The sequence below is a fragment of the Protopterus annectens genome, chromosome 5.part0 (assembly GCF_019279795.1).
Source record: "Protopterus annectens isolate FY-2018-M chromosome 5.part0, PAN1.0, whole genome shotgun sequence".
NCBI lineage: Eukaryota > Metazoa > Chordata > Ceratodontiformes > Protopteridae > Protopterus > Protopterus annectens.
The window spans coordinates 1,540,822,132-1,540,844,283 of record NC_056735.1 but is presented as its reverse complement, the minus strand read 5'-3'; positions in this window follow the sequence as shown (position 1 = coordinate 1,540,844,283).

Below are 22,152 nucleotides of genomic sequence, written 5' to 3'. Positions count from 1 at the left end.
GCTACAAGCAGCAGGATTTTTTTTGTATGATTGAAGATGGCTACCACGAGGTAAACACACTTGCTTTTAGCTCCTTGACTGCATTATATACACCCGGTATCACTCCACATCATTTGTAGCACTTTTAGTCTTGAAAAGATAACAAAACCACACCAAGAACTTTATTAGATAAAGCTTTCGGGTCTACACCCTTCATCAGTGTAGACCAGAAAGCTTTATCTAATAAAGTTCTTGGTGTGGTTTTGTTGTCTTGCTGAATTATAGCAGTATCACCAATTGTTGTTTTTAGTCTTGAAAAGATACCAGCTCCTTTACAAATGCCAAAATATACTGTTTTGAGGATTTTCATGAATTAAAAATTTTTCCTTAGAGTTGTGAACAATGTACAGTGTAATCAACTAACGAGGCTTGTTGATGGGGCTGATGGATCTGAAGAATATCTCCTCCCTATGAATAAAAGATGGAGGGGCATTTCAGTACTTATTAGGAAAACAGAATTTCTAAGCCTTGCCAAGAAGTTTCACTTCCCAGCAATAGAAAAGCTGCCAATAGGTTGCAAGAACTAGACTCAGTAGAAGCACAACCCTCCAATGCAACATAATTATTATTGCATACTTTCAGGTGATAAGAACTTGGTCTTTAATATAAATAAAGACTGCTCTACTAAATCCCAATACACAAACTAATCTGCATCGTTAGCAATCCTTGAACTGTCGGTAGACTTAGAACTATCTGAGCAACTCAAATTATCTGTTTCTTACAACCAAAATCCATAATTATATATTTTATTCAAGCTGTTATAACTCCTTGTCAGGAATTGACTTCTTCTTAATCTGTGATAAATTAACAAATTCTATATCTGATTTTATGATAATTCCTACACGTCTTTATATTAACTCTAGACTGCAATTGCTAAATGAACAATAAAAACTATGTTTGTTAATTATCCTAAACCCACGCTTAATTCAAAAAGATGATATTAAAATGAAGTATGGTCTACAATAATCAGTGTAGTACCCTCATAAACAGATTAACTAACTTTCTTACTTGAATTTTTCTATGTTGAATGTGAGAATGACCAAATATGTTTTGATATTCAATGAGCAGCCATTAAATCACAATTAAAAGGTATCCTTATTGCTAAGACTTCTTTCCACAGTAAATTAAACAAAGACAATTATTCAAAATGAAACTTCTTTTCTTAGAAACTTGAAAAACCATAAATTAAAATATAAACTTAGAACAACAGATAAACATATTCATAAAGAATCAAGTCTTCTTTACCTTGATCATTGATTATGGTATGAATCTAAAACGTTAACCCCATACCCAGAACAGTCACAAACACCCTAACAGTTGCTAGCAAGAATCATCAATGTACATTCTACTCCAAACTTTTTTGAATTAAGTATAAATGATCAAAGTGCAAATTTACATTAAGATATCCTTGCAACCTTCATTAACATGTATTCCCTGCTTTATAATAATATGATCATTTTCCTCAACTGATTAATCTGAATCTTCCTCTACTCATCTGTGTAGATGATATAAACATATACTTGTGTGCTGTAATTCTGATATTCCAAAAATCTTAAAAATTATAAAGTAATTTTCTAAATATTCAACCTTAAATTAAACTTTCAAAAAAATGTTAATTTTCTTCTCACAAAAACTATAACATTAAAAAAAACAGATGAAATAGACCTAACAATAGCTATGTCTCTAAAGTATTTAGGAGTTACTTTTCATCAAGGCATATCTTTGAACTTCCAGGGATAATATCCTTAAATCATGGCATAAGATACACTGTGAAATATAAAGAAACTTTTCTTTTCTTTCCAAAATACCAAATAGCAAAATGAAATCTTCCCCAGAATATTACTTTGCTTGATAACTTTCTGCTATAAACTTCCTCAGAAATTCTTTAAGTGTATTACTCTTACCATAAATTAATTTATTTCAGCACCTAAACCAGTGCACATCACATATAATAAGCTGATTGCATCTAAGTCCCATGCAGCTTTGACTTTGTCTGACGTCTATTATTACTACTTGATTACTAACTCAAATATACTAATCAGAATAATTTCATTCAATCCTAAAAATGACAAATGAGGTCCAGCATGAGTCAAGATATGGGCCAACAAGATAAACCCCCGGATTCAGGAATCTTGTATGGAAGCATCTGTATCTGTGTAGAGTAGCAGCGTGCCTTGAATATAAATGAAGGCATGCTCCTCAGCTCTTACACGGACATGAATTTGTGTACGAGCACAGAGGTGTGTGTCTGAGAGCAGTGCTCTCACTATACACATGCCCCCTGCACTTCATAATTGCATACGGCAATGTAATAGTGGTGAGAGTGTCCAGCAAATACCCCTCAACCTCTTAGAGTGTAAGACATCTGGAGAAAGGAAATAAAAGTTTGGCTCACAGACATAAGTTGATAGAATAACAGGTTATGCATTAGCATGAATGTGCTGAAGGGTATGAAGTGTAAAATGCAAATGTCTGTCAGTATTTTCTAACAGCAATCTTTAATGATTTGCCAGAAAGCCACAATGCTATAAAAAATGGACCAAAAATATAAAACAAATATCTGGGCAGATTGTGACAATCTGTACACTTGAGAGGTATGGCGGACACTGTGAGCGTCTGTGGAGCATACGTCAAATGCAAATCCTGCCATGCCATCACCATTGCAAAAGCACAGCCCGCCCACCAATAATGTTTCAGAAATCAATGTGGATACCCCTACAGTACAGAAATAACACACAACCGTTTAATTTTTTTTTCAGTCCTCAGTAAAGTTTAAGTGTAGCTGAGTGGGTGTGCACATTGTGCAGCTCTGTTTAGCCTAGCTTAAACATCATAAGGAGCTAAATAGGTATATACACCAGAACATAGTAATGTGGAAATAATAAAGTGGTTAGAGTGGTTGCCTTGTAAATAGTTGTTCCTAGCTCAATCCCCACTAAAGCCAATTAACATTTTTCATGTGAAAGCAGTACATATTTTTTTTAATAATTAGGTAGTAAAGCACACATATTTGTTAACCAGAGTAGTGTAGTAGGTCTAGATGTGAGGTGTGAGTTTAATTTGTGAAACCCCCATATAAACACTAGTGCCCCATACAGTATAGTTACACAAGAATAAACATAATGAAAGCACATTGGGGTATGTCAGGGAAGGTAAAAAATGTATAATATGTCAGGAATGATGAATTAATCCCATACAGGTAGTAGTACATAAAATAAAACATAAGCGATGCTAGGCTTTGCACAGATATGCTGACTGGGTGTAAGCATTGTTTAAATATGAATGCTAAGCAATGAGTAGCCCAGCTAAGAGGATTTGCCTATTGGTAAGCAGTGCTGAACCTGCCCCTTTAAGCACTGCCAACCTTAGCTATGCAGGTTTGTTCGTAGCTTAGCTTAGCTCAGCATATTCAAAACCATCTAATCATGGCAAAGGGTGGGAAATCAGCAATATTTAAACCTCGCAAGCAAGAATACAGCTCATAACTGGTTGTATCTCCCTACTGTAGGTTGTATGGCAGGTGTTGGAGAGGGCATGTGCTTTCAGGCGCAGCGCTGGGGCATACAGGAGTCCAAGTTCATGGTAGGACTCCTTGTAAAAAAACATGATGTGAGACTGCTGCAGGACCAGTAGCAGTGCTCCCAATACAAAGTGGAGGCCTGGGAAAGTCGCACCTGTGATCTCACCAGAGCCACTGTTATCCCTCGGACTGGAGAGTAGGTCCAGCAGCGCTATGCTGACTTGAAGCAGAGGAAGAGGGAGCTCTTGGACCAGTGGGTCCAAGACGCACGACAAAGGAGTGATGTCCCAGCAATGTGTAAGTATTCATAGCAATAACTGTTTACCAAAGCCAGCCTGTGTATGTGATGGATATGTATGTATAAATGTTTCTCTATCTTCATTACAGCTCCAGCTGAGTGGGTTGTGAACCAGGAAACCCATGTCAGCAGGTTGCAAAGGCTGCATCACGAGGCTGGTGAGTAACAATCTAGCTTGTAGTATTCATACCAAATAAATATAAATGAGTAGAATGTCACCTGGCAGTATTAAAAATGGGTATGGTTTAAACTGAATAAAGCAGACAATATTACAGTAATAGTCTCATATAGGTTATATATAAATAAAACTGTAACTGCCTGTCAATAAAATTCAGAACCCTGGAATGGTTGTGTTTACTCTGGTATGGTATGATTTGAAATGTGTACAGGTTATGCATAGCAACTATAGCTCTGAAAGTATTAAACAATCAAGTCTCATCTGACAAAGTTTGTGCCTCTATAAGACATAAGATTAGCTGATATTAAAAATGTCATGCACCAAGATCTGATATCTGAATATCAATGTTGTGTTAACCACTGTTTTCCACATTGTGCTATGTCAAAAGGTATGTATAGAAATGTATGTATAAGAATGTTGTAATTACAAGATCAGATAGTACAACAAAGAGAATGAGAAATAAATCATTCAAACAAGAGACAGCAGTTTCTCAACAGCTCCTTTTGATGAAACACGCACTTGTTATATTTTTAGCAGAAACAGCCATGGTTCAAATCCCGGGAGTGGTAGTAAACTGCATGCATAATTTCAACTAGGATTTTGTGAAAATGTGTAAAACAGTCAGGTAGTGTTAACAAGCATTCCCTCCACAGGTCTTCCAGGTTTGTGAAAATGTGTAGAAACAGTCAGGTAGTGCTGACAAACATTCCCTCCACAGGTCTCCCAGGTAAAAGAAGGTATGAAGTAGCTATAAGAAGGCTGTAGTTATACTGTGTCCAACACCCATGGTCAAACCCCAAGGCTGCAAATGACAGAAAAATAAGTACATACACCAAGTGGTCTCCACCAAGAAATATTTAAAATTGTCATTCTGTCACAGCTACTTGTCCCTGCTAACAACAACCAGGGTGACCAATAGAAATCAAGGCAGAGTGTGCCAGTAGCACACACACACAAACACACACACACACACACACACACACACACACACACACACACACACACACACACACACACACACACACACACACACACACACACAGAGTATGAGTGCATATATGTAACCCTGACTATGTGAATATGGGTAGAAACAGCCATGTAGTATTAACAAACATTCCCTCCACAGATCTTCCAGGTAAGAGATAGAATAAAGTAGCTATAAAAAGGCTGTAATTATACTGTGTACAAACATACCACTGCCCAACCCAATGCCATATCTGTTGTAATAATACCTGTAGAGTAATGAGTAGAGCAATGATCATTAAAACTGTGACAACTGCAAGAAACTACATTTTTAACTGACATCTCTTGCTGTCTCCCCCACCTTATCTTCACCAATAATATAACCACATAAATGAATGGGTATGTTTTCCTCCAACCCTACTGTTGGGAAATGTGTCCTGTTGTTCCAAAAATGTTGAAATTTATTCCAGTTAAAGTTCCCTGTTCATATACTATCATTGGTGGCCTGTTGCTATTAATGTAACCTGCATGTCAGTGTAATGCCCACTGTGGTTCCATATATGCAAGTATTCTGTTTGCTATGCAAATGTTCTAAAACTGTTGTTTTGGGTTAATGGGAATACTCATGCATGCTGTTATAACTAATCCTGAAATGTGTTTACCATTACTAACCAACATATGTTCTAAAACTAGCATGTCAGTGAAGGCCAGTCTCAGTGGATCCACCTCTCCCGACACATCTGGCCATGGCACTGGGCATCCAGCACATCTGGGACCCACCCCGGGATCTGCTCATCCACTGGTCCTGCACCACATTTGAGTTGAACTGCCTCAGGGGATGGGGCTATTCCCCCCTCTGGGCATGGACAGGAACCTGTCACCCGAAGCCAGGTCCGAGGTCTGGTGGAAAGCGAACTCTGCAAGGAATTTGGAGATCTGCTATGCCAGCTTAAGGACCTTGTGGCACAATTAGAGGGTCAGCCTGCCCCTCCTGCTTAGCCCCCAGCATAGCCACCTTCAGGGCCATGAATCTGCAGTAATGACTGGCCATGGGTGGGAACCTCAGTCCCACTGTATCCATTTCTGGGCTCGTGGGCTTCCGATTACCAAACAACCCTCCCTATCCAAGGTGTTTACCCCCCACATGTGTCATATACTGCCCCTGTATGCTGTCTTGTCTGTCATGTCTGTCATCCTACCGAACTTTCCTCACCAAGTACACCTACTATCTTTCCCCAACATACCACTCTCACCTTAAAAAACAAAACAAAAGGGCAATCTGTATGCATATTGGGTTACGATTAGATTGTCAAAACTCCATTTACGTGAATATGAAATCATCGACACGTATTGATCGAAATACGTAATCATCGAACATGCAAAACCTTGAATTTTGAAATGTCAAAGTGTTTTGGTTGGCCTGTCTGTGGTATTGCTCTGTAAGATAAGTGTGCGATAGTTACGGCCCTTAGAGTTAGAGTGCGGGTTAAGGGAAGTGCGTAGATAGGTAATGTGTGTAAGATTTAGTTTAGTGTTATAAGTAGGGTTTTGTTAAATGTATTTATGTGTATTATTTATTTTCTTTGGGTATATCTCCGTAGGGGAAATGTGCGGCAGTTACAGACTTTAGGGTTTGGGAGACGTTAAGGATAGTGCATAGATAGTTATGTATGTGGGGTTTAGTGTAGGGTTAGAAATTGAGTTTTGGTGCTTTACTTTAGGGTTAGGAGAAGGGTTTGGTTAGTGTAATTATGTGGTTTATTTATATGTATGTATGTATGTATGTATATGGATTCACCAGAATTTTGAGGCAATAAAGTTGAAACCTTAAAACAAGGAAAACTCAGAAGCACGAAATTCAAAATCTCGCACACCGGAGATTTTGAATACGTGCTTCTACTCCAAATACACACCTTCTTCCCCACACACAAACACAAGCTGCACCCCCCCCACTTATATATTTTAACTCCAAGGTTACACTATATACAAACACACACAAAACACCACCACACAAACTACATTATCCTTGCACACATACATCACAGCAACAAAATACACTACCACACATGACAGCCCCTACCCAAAACCCTTAACCCATGCACACTTACATGAATCCATAACCACAGCGAAACACCAAAAGTGCTACTTCAAAACCTCCGGTATTTGTGGTTTTGAATTTCGTGCTTCTGAGGTTTCGCTCCTTTCAGAATTCCACTTCATGGGCTCAAAATACTGAATTTCGATATTTCAGTATTTTGAGCTTCTAAAGTGAATCCATGTATATATATATATATATATATATATATATATATATATATATATGTGTGTGTGTGTGTGTGTGTGTGTGTGTGTGTGTGTGTGTGTGTGTGTGTGTGTATATATATATATATATATATATATATATATATATATATATATATATATATATATATGTGTGTGTCTATATATAATATACTGGAACAAATCTGACCTAAGGCTGTCTAAATGGGGGTGAAGGGGCCCAAACTAGGGACCCCTTTTAATTTTTGCCCTTATCCCTTCCTCCCCAGCAGAACTGTTCTGCTTTGCAAGAAAATAATAAGGCGTCTAAGTCTTGAGCTCAGGGCCCTGTAATGTGACCCATAATGGGAACAGTTCACCTGTAAAACCACGCATCTGGACTCATGTATTACACCTACAATGCAGGCCTACTGTGAGGGCGGCAGATGTCGTATGAGCATGAGGTTTCAGGCAGGCATGATACCTGACACTGCCATATGTGTCAGTACACTCACTGTGGCCTATTTGTCTATAATATCACATACATGGGCATTGTTAAGGCACACAGACCACTTCCAACCATGTATAGGTTGCAAACATATGGATATGCCAGACACATCTGTACAGAGAACAATACAATGGTTTAACCTTGTGCATGTGAGGCAGATGCTCTTACCACACTATATAAAGTAATGGCAGCAGGAGGTAGTCACCAGCCATATATGGTATACACATCAAAATGGTATAAGCCACACAAGATATGATCCTCACACAGACACACACACACACACACACACACACACACACACACACACACACACACACACACACACACACACACACACACACACACACACACACACACACACACACACACACACACACACACACACACACACACACACACACACACATTCACATTTGCCAGTACTGAGATCCATAGGTTCATTGCTTCATAGGTGTGTAGTAGGTGAATGGGCCTGAAGGCTGTACAATGCTAGCCCAAGGGAATACTCTGGCATCAGGCCACATGAAAATAGTCCCTAGTGTGGCTCAGGAGTATAGTCACTGGAGTGATCCCCAGGGGTGAGTATTGCATTCCCCATCCACTCATCCATATTTCTATTGTGGGTGGCCATTGATGTGCACTGCTTCACATGTATGTGATTTATATTCCATAACACAGACAGTGTCTGGGTTGTGCACATGTCCCACATGCATGTTCTTTGAAGTGTGGAAGTGTGCTTGAGGTTTCTGGGGCATATTGTGTGGACACCCTGGTATCTTCAGAAGTAGCATTCCTGGCATCATTTGTTGAGACCTGGCTATGTAGCTGAGGTAGTAATTGCACCGACATAGACAGTATGATATGGGGATTCATTGGAGTTATTGGTGTCTCTCCATACAGGGCATGTGTATAAGGCATGGTATTCCCATTGTGGGGTAGGTTTGCAGACTCTACAGTTGTTGCAGGTTTCCAGTGGGGAATATGGTAAAAGGGCCACTGTACACATTGATTGGGCTACTTAGGGAATGGAACGGGGTGCCATGTCTTTTTACTTGCTGGATAACACACACTGATTCAGGAGATGTAACACATCAAAGTACTTTCAGATGTCAGTGACACTGTTGTGGTTGACAGCCATGTAGTCCACTGCAATCACACCATGGGTAGTATCTGTGAGGTAATTTGCAGAAGAACTACCGATATAGTTCTTGTTGCTTAGCCAAGCATGTTTGTTTATGATCTGTGGGTGGAGAGTGGTCTCTAAGTCTTATAAGGGTTGCCTATATTGTTTACTAATTCATACTGTCACATAGTCATTGCACATGGCACTAGACATTTATGGCTGTGGGTTGTCTACATCAACCTCTACAGTGTTTGACAACTGTTGGCCTTGTAATGTGGACATTGGGACATATACTAGGTCCTCAATATAATAATGTAGCAAAACACACCCCCAATGGATTCTGTTATTACACAATCACATGCACACACACACACACACACACACACACACACACACACACACACACACACACACACACACACACACACACACACACACACACACACACACACACACACACACACACACACACACACACACACACACACACTTGCCAGTACCAAGTTTTGGTCCCCTACCTAGCTATGTATTGCTATTACAGTGTTACACATTTATCTCACGCACCACAGAGCTTATATGTTGGAGAGCTGTCCAAAGGTATCTTTGAATGTGAGTGACATCAGCAGCAGTGCTAAAGGAGGGGTAAGAGAAGTATAGTAAGTATGAACAACCACAAAATCAGGTGTCAACAAAGACACACACACTCTCTCACACAAATGCACACATTTTCTTGGTTGCCAGGACCAGGATTAGAAATCCTCCCTAACTAGCTTGCTACACTATAGTATTATGCAGGTATCACAAGCACCACAGAGATTATGTGTTAGTGAGCTCTCCAAAGGTATCTTTGAAGGTGAGTGACATTAGCAGCAGTGCTAAAGGAGAGGTAAGGGAAGTCTAGTAAGTGTGAATGACCACAAAATCAAGTGTCAACAAAGACACACACACTTTCTCACACAAACACACACGTTTTCATAGTGGCCAGGACTAAAATTAGAACTCCTACCTAACTAGTTTGCTACACTATAGTATTATGCAATTATTGTACGCACCATGGATCTTATAAGGTTGAGACTTAGCCAAAGGGTTCTTTCAAGGTGACTGACATCAGCAGGTGTGCTAAAGTAGGGCCATGGGAGGTGTAGTGAGAGTGAATAGCCTCAAAGTCATTCATTTCCAAACACACAGAGTTTAACAGTTGCCAGGTCTGGGATTAGAACTCCTACTTAACTAGTGTACTATACTACAGTATTACACAGTTATCACAAGTGCCATGGAGCTTATAAGGCTGAGAATTGGCCAAATGATTATTTTCAAGGTGACTGACATCAGCAGGAGTGCTAAAGTAGGGTAATGGGAGGTGTAGTGAGTGTGAATGGGCTCAAAATCAATCATCTCCAAACACACACACAGTTTAACAGTTGCCATGTCTGGGATTAGAACTCCTACCTAACTTGCTTGCTACACTACAGTATTAGGCAGTTATCATGAGTGCCACAGAGCTTATAGGGTTGAGATTTGGCCAAAGGGTTAATTGAAGTTGACTGACATCAGCAGGAGTGCTAACACAAAGCAATGGAAAGTGCAGTGTGTGTGAATGGGTTATAAATCACTCCTCTGGAAACATACACACACTCACTCACACACAACTTTACATTTGACAGGATTGAGTTTACAAATGCTACATGACTACTTATTTATACTATAGGTTACACAGTTATCACAAGCACCACAGACACTATAGGGCTGAGGGCTACCAAAAGGAATGTCTACAGTGATTGATATCAGCACATCATGTGATATAGACCAATGGGATGTGTAGTGGGTGGGACAGGCCTCATAATGGGATTCTCTCTGTCTCTGTCTGTCTATGTCTTCCCCACGACTCTGTGTGTATATGTTTGACATGTTATTGTCTGTTGGCCTTAGATATGTGTGTGTATTCCTAGCCAATGTGTGTGAAGCATAAATGGTGTACAATTTGGTGTGTGTTCACAGATATCTGCAAATGACAGATATGTATAGTCCACTGTATTGTTATACATGGGCTTCATTTCTTTACATGTAGGAGCATGCCCAGTAGGATCTTCTGTATTGAGTGTGTGAATCCATTCCAGGTAAGGTTGTACTCCAGTCCGGGGCTTGGTGTTCTACACCTACAGCTAGCAATCTGTTTCTGCAGGATATCTGTAGATAGGTTGACAATATGGAGTCACAATGGGTGACAGATAGTGGGATACTGTAACTATTGCTGTCCGTGCTGCTTGTGTTACATGGCTGGTGTTAGCAGAGATATTCAGACATATGTATTGTTTTACACTGTGATATATTATGTCATCAACTACTGACAGATATAATTATTTGCTCACAGTTATTTACCATGACAATACAAGATAAATGAAGCTGAGTCCAGTATTGTGGGCTGCAGCCTACACATTCTTGCACATTCCTGCCATTCTGGAGGGGTAGCTACAGACACTTGTTGATGGGTCTGTGTAAATGGTCCAGCACCTTGGTACTGTGGTGGCTGAGGATCCCCTGCTTGTACATCTATTGACGTAACAGAATGGCCATAAACTGCTGTGGCCATACCTCTCAGCTGTACAGATTCACCCAGATTACCCAGGAGGCAGGGCTCATACATCTGGTCAGTTCCCCTTCACATTGTGGTTTACGAGCAGGTTTGTAGCCACCCATGACTGGGTTTGCAGACAGGGGTAGTATGGTCACACATCAGAGTTTCAGACTTCACACACTCCATTACATCCATACTTCTTGCACCCCCCAATCTTTTAGTCTATCCTCTTCCTAACATTATGCGATCAATATCTGAGAAGTATCCCAATAGCTGGCCCTTCATCCCAGCAGTATTTATGGATTGGTCCACAGTTCTTGCAGTAGGACATGGTGGGCATGCTACTGGGATTTGTCTGCATGACCTTGCATTTGTGATCTGCTGACTGTGTTAGGTTTTTCGTTAGGACCCCATAAGATAATATACACTGGCACTATGGGTGAGGCGCAGGCCTTTGACAGAGGACTGTAGGCCATTTCGTATTGATGTGGGTCATCTGTAGCAGGCCAGTGCATTCTATCACTCATACATTCCCAGGCTGTGAGCCAGTGGATTCCTCTGGGGTGACAGGTAAGTGTGTGAGGTGTTACTGGCAATGCTTCCTGTCCATATTGCTCCATTGGTCTGGATGCAGGCAGGGTGCTGCTTACAGCTAGGGACACACCTGCATAGGACACCTCTTCATCATGCTGCATTCTGTGGGTATTCCCATACAGAAGTGGTATCATGCTGTACTCATTCCCAATAGCAAGGACCTCACCTGTAAGATACCTGTGAGTGTTGGGGGGGGGTGACCTGAGTGCATGTGTGATATGTCACTTAGGGCACCTGCCCCACAGGTATAAGTGGGACCTTATCCATATCCCACCTTGTGTATGGCCGTCGGCAGTCTGGCATTAATGTGTAACAGTGCTTTGGTGGTGTGGCAGTAATTGGGCAGCCAACCAGTATTCCATAGTGGAGGGACAACTAATGTTAGGCTAACCTCTAGATATATAATTCCACAGTTGTATGCAGCTGAGGGTGATTGTAGGCACTGCATAGGGTACTTCCATCTGTGTAGTGTTTCCATGTAGGGCCCCTTGTTCATGGCCTGTCTGGCTTTCCACCATTGACTGCTCTTGACATCTTGACAGTGTACAACCATTAACATGGGTGTCACTGAAAAGCACATTGGTTGGCACTGGAGTTATTGGGACATTGCACTGTCAATCACAGTACTGTACCTAGGCCACTGAGACACAACATGGAGACCTACATGCTGATCACTTCTACACAACATTAAACACACAGAAACCTAGCACACTGACCCCTGCATATTGTAGACATGCACCAATTTACCATGTTGATTGGGACATCTTTGGCACTCTGTGCTCCAGTGATATTACTCCACAAACTTACATGTTACTGCATTTCTACACGGGGTACACTACACCTGACGACTTTACACACTTGCAGTGACTGTAGTGGTATTTCACTTACTCTGTTTACTTCCATTTAGTATTGTATTGTGACCTATCTTGCACAAAGGAGGCATCGCAGTAGAATGCACATGTTAAATTTTATTTGCATACATTTCAGTTTCAGACTTCTTGCCCTTCAGCACTATGATACAACTGCCAGACCTGTTGTACTATGTCTGTGTAGGTCTGTAGGGGAACTGTTCACCATTGCCAGCATTTGAAGGCCTTAGCCCAACCTTTCTCTATGGCCATCTACACCTGTCCTGTAGGGTGAGGCTGTGGGTGAGTATGTGAACCCTCATTGACCACCATGTGTGTGGCCTACAGATACCCAGTTATTTGGGTCACCATATGAATGGCGGTGGGAGTTCTCACCCTGTGTACTACTGCCTAGTATGTTGACACCAGTATTTGCTATGGATTTTCTGCTGTTCCATATAGCTGTCAGCAGTCTGATGCTATCCCATTCGGCCATACAATTCCCTTGCATGCTTGCATCCATACCATAGCTATCAGTATCAGAACATACTACTACATTCACTAATTGATAGGAGTGACTTACCTTGTGCCTGGGCCAGTACTGCAGATAGTGCTGGAGGGCTGACTATGTCAGATACACACAGTATACTGCCTATATTTGGTAAGGCACAGGTAGTGTCATATGTGGCATCCCTTTTACTGTATGTGGAAGTCAGAGAGAGGTGTCATTCCCTGGGTCCCTACTGTGACAGTATAAGTGTTATGCGTTGCCTCTTTGCCAAGGCCTGGGAATACTGTGCATGCCTCCTTCTGGCTATGGGGGAAGGCTCAGGTAATTCCTCCTCTGAGTCACTCTGTGCCTGTGATGGCCTTGGCAATGGTGGAGGGGGGGCTGTGTGGACCAGCTCTGTGCTGTTCCTCTTCCCGTTTCCGCAGGATCATATTGTATAGCACAGCACATACTATGAACATTTCTGTACATGTAGATGGAGAGTACTGCAAGGCTCCACCGGATGTATCAAGGCAGCTGAACCATGACTTGAGCATCCCAAACACATGCTCTATAATGATTCTGGTTTTATTCTTAAGCCTACACATACCTTGGTATCCACTGGGATGGGTTCCCCTCTGTTGGTTCTGTGTGTGAGGTGGGGCCTGCACAGCTCAACAATTTGCTGTAGAATGTCCCGGTTCACCCTATAGCACTCCACTATCTCCAGCTCATGTAGCCCCTGGTAGGTTACCCTGGGTCTGTACACTCTTCTCCTTCTCCTCACTGTGGGATGGTCATCAGCATTCACATCCTCACCACCATCAGTTTCTTGCATATATTGATGTATGAGAGTGAAAGTAGGCCCTAAGATTTTGTTAGTTTTGTTAGGTAAAATTTCCCCATCTGTGTACACCGGTGGTGTACAGTTTGTGTGAAAAAAACAGACTGAAAGGTATTTGCATAGTTTATAGTAATGTGTTGGGCTGCTGCCTGTGTAATTGGCTGATTCTGATACATTTCACCTGCCAGCTATACTAGTGCTCCTTGATTGCCTTCCTACTGCTGTTTTCCCTTCACATGTTCTCCCCATTTAAGCCCCGAGGCACGCCGTGCATACCCAGTGCTCAGATGTGAACAGTGCTGCTATTTCCTGTTTTTTTATTTATTTACTTTTATGTTTAAATCCCTGTGTGAGGCACACACACCCGTTTAAGCAAGGAAAACAAGATTCAACAATGTAAGACACACCCCCTTCCTTAGCTGTGCTTAGCTAAAGGCAAACATGGGCCACAGAGCTCCAATAAGCTTACAGAATGCATGAAACACACCCTTATAAGGTCATCCACCTCTTCTACTTATACAATGGTGTTGCTGCACCTACACAGTTGGATGCAAGCTAACACTGACAGGAAATCTGTGATTCAGTATCAAACCCCTCATTTGCATAAACCAGACTGCTAATTCATAGTTATCACACTCACACTGAGCCTTCCCCCTTAGCAACCACCATTCCCTGGTATTGTTGCCTTATGCATGCCATTGACTATTATGCCAAAATTAGATTTGGGTATAAAAGCTTATTTCCCCCTTTTTCTTTTATTTTTGTGATGATCCGTTTGCGCACCACTGCCCTACGCTTAAACAGCTGAGATTGCCCCCCAAAAAATTAAACTTACTTTTTATAAAATTTCAGCTATTTGTCATGCCAATGGCCATATATTTGGCCATTGGCATGCCTACTACATAGAATATATGCTTTTTTTCAAGCTGCCATGCCTCCGTTTTGTACTTTGCAGAAATGTATTCGGTTAGTAACCAAATACATTTCTGTAGGTTACAATATTCCTGCACAAATGCCTGCCTACTTCCTGGATCACTAATTCATCTCATTTGCATGTTTTTTACCAGCAAATGAGGCAATTAGCATATGGCAGTGGTCTCCGTGTGGGAATAGTGTAGGGGTGCTTGTTCATGTCTCGGGGACTTGATCATGGATCACTCTTCGACCATATTGCATGCAGCAGCTCTTGCACTATTCCTGCACTCCATGCAGAGCTGGCTGAATCCAGGAGAAAATTTTCTAAATGCATCCATTCCGCACTCCTAGTTTTGGAGTTTCAAGATGTCAAGTAGCTTAAAATCCATAACTGCTTAACAGACCTCATCTTGGTGTTAAAGACACTTCTAAAGCTGCTCAGTTTGGAAGAAGTATTTAATCTATTCCAGCCTATAAACTTGAATTCAAACATCACATTGAAAATTAAAATCCTGGATTTATTCACTTACCTATTAATTAAATTTCTAGATAGACCCCTTTCATTCACTTGAACAAATTAGTCTAAAACTGAACTAAACATACCTGTTATTTTCTTCTTCATCAAAACTTTATGTTTCAATCTCAGTTCAGTAAAGAAAAATGCATATAACCTTAACTTCTGACAAATCCCTATCAAACTCATATAAACAGATTACTACTTATACATACTATTATTTCACTTCCTTAAATTGGCTCTCACATGTTTCACTAACAACAAATGTAATATGCATCTTCCTTAAGTGATATTATTTCTCTCAGTTCATGGTTATAAATAATGCTTACTGAACTCATAGGAAAGCAAGTTTCTTTTCTGGAAACTCTCCTTGCTGTTCAGCATGTATTTCCAAGAACGCTGACTTGCTGCTCATACTCTGGGTTTTCAGATTCTACAGAAAATTATGGTCTACCCTTCAACATAAAATTAAAATTGCTGTTGACAGTAATTTAAAAATACCTTGGAAATATGCGCAACTGCAAATTCCTCCTAAGAACTTGAGTCCCACTGATAGAACTTTCTTAACCATTTTAATGTTAATAAAGTTCTGTATTACCAAGAATTGTCTGGATCTTAAACTTGTTAACTAGAAAGCTTTCAAGACATGCCTAAGAATATAATAAATCTTTAAAATTTTAGTAGAAAAAATTAAATCAAAAGACGTCTTGGTCTTTAAGTTTGAAGAATGTATTAAAACTAATTATATACATTTATTTTCAACACTGAACTAGGTATATGTTCTTTCATTCTTTCACCTAATTTTAAATCAAATATTAATATTATATGCAAACAGTGTGAATGGTTTTCTATGTTTGGTGTTCTTATATTCTTTAAATATGATCTTTTTTGTTTCATGTATTCATTGTTATTATTTGACAATTGTTAATAAAACACATTAAAAAAGATGGCTCTTTGTTTAATGAGTCACTGTTTTGCTTGTTTACCTATAACTCATTCAGCTACAAAAAAGTTGTCTGCAGATTGGTCCAAAGTACAAGTTAGAAATTCTTTCCTCTGGTCTTCTGTACCGAGATAAAGTTTAGCAGATAAATGGTTTATTATTATTAGAAAGGCTAATGGAAGCAGCTTTTAGTACTCCTTGTGAAAGAAGACTGTCTTCAGGAAGCCTATTCAAGTAAGTACTTTCTCATCATTTATTTTTTGCATATTTTTTGAATAAAGAATACATCCATGTTGGATGACTACATTATCTTCCTACTTTTTTATGATACATTTTTGAATATAAATAATTGAATTCATTCTAGGGTTACCAGGCTGTCACCTATGCCAAGGAACATATGCCCCTTGCATGGAAAGTTATTCTCCTATAGCCTAAGGTGAAATATTTGAAAGGCACCTGTTACAGGTTTATAGTCTTGGCATTAAATGATTTTTGTCATTTTGTAACTGTCAGTTAGATGGAGATTTCAGAGATGTTCAGAGGCCTTTGGTCTGCTATAAATGTCAAATTCTATTGTCTGACTAGGGGATAATGACTGAACAAGTGATCAATGAAAGCAGGATGAAGGAAAGTAATATCAACATTTTTATTTTGTTTAGTACATAGATCATTTAGGAGTTATTTTCAATAAACAATTGTGTCTGGCTGGCTTTACTGACCAGTGTCTTTAGCTAAATTATTGAAGTAAGCAGTCTGCATAGAAACTGATATTACTTACAAGTTTGTCATTGAAGTTTCTAAATAGAAGGATACTGTTTCTATCATATAACATACATCCAAAAAAGATTTTCTTTACAGAGGGCAAGAAGGGGCGGTGAGATCAATTACACCAAGAGATATTCCAACTTTTAATATGTTATTGAAAAACAGTTACATGGCACATGCATATCAACAAAAACAAGAAGCATGATATCTACAGCATGCAGCAGTGTAGCCATAGCTTTGCACCAGATGACTTAATCTGTGTCCTAAGAGTAATGAAAGAACTGGCAGGGGACAGGAAAAGTCTTGATGAAACTTTGCTTTCTCAGCTGTCTCATATAGCAGAATGGCTATGGGCAAACAAGGGTATAATTTCCATCACAACACACTCATCCCAAAGGAGACTTACTTAAATGAGTTGCAAATACATGTATCTCAATATGAACTGCAGAAGGATGCGATTCGGGGCACACTGCATATACTAGGAAGAGCTCTCTTGGCTAGCATCAAATACTGAAGCAACACTAATTTCATGAACTTTATGCTCTGACTTAGGAATGGGGTCTATTCCCATCAATATGCATTAAAAACTAAGCATTTGGAAAAAAATAAATTGAGAGAGATGAAAGATCAACTAGAAGCATAAACTCATACAGGAAAAAAGTATTCTTTAGAATTTTCCCCATGGAAGCAGGTGACCCACCTTTTACCTGCTCATTGTATGACCATCCAGTGAAAACTTCCCAGACACAGAAGGTAAAAAAATCAGAGTAATCCTCCTTCATGGCTTACTGATTGACAACCATGCCATAGCATAGTAATGGCGGTTATTCAGGTGGCTGGCAAATATGGAAAGAAAAACATGAAGAAACAAATCATTATTCAGATGGCTGACAATTATGGAGACAAAAACATGAAGAAACAAATCACCAGAGACACAAGGCCTCATAGTGGTAGTTGTGTGTGCCTGTCACAGTACCTGTTTTTGTGCACATGCACGCACACACAAACACACACACACACACACACACACACACACACACACACACACACACACACACACACACACTCACACACACACACACACACACACACACACACACACACACACACACACACACACACACACACAGTCCAAGGTTTCCATCTACCTGACTTACTACTGAAGAAAAACAACCATTTTTTGAGAGGACATAATGACTCTAAGATCACCAAAAAATTCAAACATCCTGCTCTTAGACACAGCAACATAAATAAAAAAATAGATAAGAAAAATTCAAACCACACTCATCTAGCATAACTTATACTACCATTTTTAGTTTATTCAATTATCTGTAACTCTTAAACTCTGCTACATAAATAATCAGCCTTAGCCTCACATAAAAAGTCCTCAAAAGGAAAAAAAAAATAACTCTACTCCATACTATTATTACCATTGTATCTATGTACATTTCATTTTGCTCTTTGCTGCCTCCATAATCGTGTGCCATATACTATAATCCTGTCATACTGCAACCCTTAAATAGTACAAACATGTATTTTGGTCCTGGTGTCACTAATACTGCAGTTATGTTCTCATTCATTAAATTTATGAAACATATTCCCTTTCAAACTACATTTGTCCTTGTCTATGCATTTTTTGCCTACATCATAGCTATTCTAACCATATCCTTGTGTCTTCAAAGTATTTGCGTGTGCACCTTGTGAAAGAAACATAGCCTCATTTCATGTTTAGCAATATCTATTGTCTGTAGCTCATACCTCTCAACCTCTTAGCATAACATTTCTGGACAAAGCAAAAAAATCAAACTCAAAATTAGAGAAATATGTTAAGTATTATTCTTATGAACTTAGAAAGTTGATAGACTAATAGGCTTTCATTACCGTACATTTTCTGAATGATATTAACTCTGAAACTCAGATGCCTGTGATTATTTAGTGACAGCAATCCTCAATGATTCCAAAATAACACACATATTATGAGGGACAAACCAAAAATATGTGGCAAAAATCTGGACAGGCTGTTAAAAGCTGGACAATTGGCAGAAATGATGAATTGGAGTTTGTTCCTCTTTTGCTCATGTACTTCTCAATAAAACCATGAATTTAAATAGCTAATTAGAGATATAATAAAGAAAAGATATATATCTCTATAATGACATTTAAGCAGAAACAGCCACAGTTAACAAATATGCTCTTTTTCTCCTTTTTTTTTGATTTTCACCATTTTTTTCTTAAAGTCCTTCTCATCACCCCTGTTATTATCCAGCTGTGACACATCAACTCTACTTCAGTCTCAGTACGACTGCCTCATTTCCTCATTTTGTTTCCTACCAACCTAAACGCCATGCTGTCTTACTCCCAATTACAATGTACTTCACTGTCCTTTTTCTGCCAAGCCATTTCTGTTTTCTGCCTTGTTAATATTCTTTGCGATCTTCATTAACATATCTTGTTTCTCTTCCACCTTTCTCGTTCTTTCCATTATGCATTTATTTATTTCTATATATCTTTTTTAAACATTTTTAAGACTGTCATTCCATGCCATTTTAAATCAATCAGTTACAACTCTTTCCCATAACATTCTATAAATAATATACATCAAAAAGACTGTTTCCTAAATTTTGTACAGCATACAGTCACATCAGCTGTTTTATTATCAAACAGCACAACTGCACCCTTACACAACCTGGAGATTTTCTCACATCCTGCTAAAGTCTATTCAAGACATATAAATTTGACAGCCTTCACTGTCTTCTTAACACCTCCAATGAATATCAAATTTTCCAACTTACTCCGTCACTGTCCACATTTTTCTTCTTTGAATTTGCCCAAAAGAAAAATAAGCAACATATCCACATCAGTTTAAATTTGAGTGGCTCTAGCTTATTCACATCATTTTAAATTTGAATGGCTCTAGATTATTAACTTCAATCCACATATGCACAACTATCATAGTGCTTTCAGTTTATATCCTATAACTGTTCACCATGCCTTTTCTTCCTTACACCAAATATTTGAACCTATGCACATTTCCATTACAGTTCAGTGTTTTCAGTCCCTACCTGTTCATGCCTGCCTCCATTAATCCTTTTCTTTCAGGCATAACCCTTTTATTTAACATCCATGCATAATCCATATTGCATGTCCAATAATGATACAACACTGTTTAACTTTCCACAAGTCTCACATTCATACCCACAAAAATGTTATTCTAACCTTCTGATAACCTAAATACTCCTTCTCCTCTGGATGTCATTCCAGTTTGTCCATATTTCCTTTCTTCCTAGATTTTAATTCATATTTCCAGTCTTCATTTCTTTTTCCTCATCCATTCTTCCCATATAATAGTATGGTCTTATATGCCCTCTTCACTTTTACGTATTCCTTTCTTTCCAAATATGTACTAACTTCTTAATTTACATGGGTTTTTCACTTTTTTTTGCATTGGATAAAGCTAATTAAATGATGTACAAAGCCTTATTACTATTGTTACCCACTGCTGATAGCAAAATCACATCATAAAATTCTGTATATTTGTGCACTACCAGCCATTCTGTTCTATTCCATAACTCTTCTCTTTAACATTTATTTCTAGTTTTTCACATATTGTATCCCTTTCTGCCTTCTGTTACCAACCCCGTAATTTGCATTTTCACTTAATGGTCTCCAACTCAATCTATTTCCAGGACTAGGTCTTCCCAACTCCCTCAGTCTGTCATTTCCACATAACCATTTCATGCTGCTATGGTTGAACCCTTGAGGTGGTCCCTCGCCAAAGTGGTTTGTATAGGGTCACTTTTACTTCTCCAGCCATGTTTGTAATGATTTAAGAATGAACCCAAATTCCTGCCTCTTCTGAAAGAAAATTGACATCTGTCATCCAGAAACTCACATAATTTGTTGTCTGCCAAAAGTATATTCCAATGTCTGCGGACGCTGTTGAGTAGGACATCAGTATTTCTACCATATGTAGTGACTAGTCTAATGATTGAATTCTTGCTCTTAGTCGTATCCCTATATGTTAAGAAATCTTGCCTATTACAGTCAGCCACCCAGTGCCTGGCCTGAAAGATATTTCCTGTTTTGTATCCTCTATTCCTGAATCTGGTAATAAGATCTTTTTTTTTTAAACAATTTTATTAAATTGATATTGAAAAATGAATATGTACATTAGAAATTAACACTTTTCAGATAAATAGTCAAATAATGATATAACAAAGATAAATAAACTATATACAAAGACATTCTCCACAGTTACAAATCAATTAAATTATTACTTCTGTAATAAATTGTAGACTTTTTTCCATAAATTACATTTAACAGTATTCCGAGGAGATCTTAATTGAATGGTTAAATATTCCAGATTACAGACTTCCAAAAGCAAAATTTTGAATTCTTGAATTGAGGGAGTAATACTGGATTTCCAGTTTCTTGTAATTATTTTTCTGGCAACTGACAATATAGACCAGACTAAAGGTTGATTTACTTTGCTGATACAATTAGATACTGGAATATTGAAAATTACAAGTGACTTGTTGAGAGTAAAATTATCCATGAAAACAGCTTGTAAAAAAAAATTACATTTTCCAAAATTCATTTAAAATTACACAATTGTATACCACGTGTGCCCAATCTGCATTTATTTCTTTGTTACACATCCAACAATTGACATTACTTTTTTTTAAATTTACTAATAGAGAACGGGGTAATAAAATATTAGTGTAAGTATTTCCAAGTAAAAACTTTCCACTTCAATGATGAGGTGGTAAGACTAGC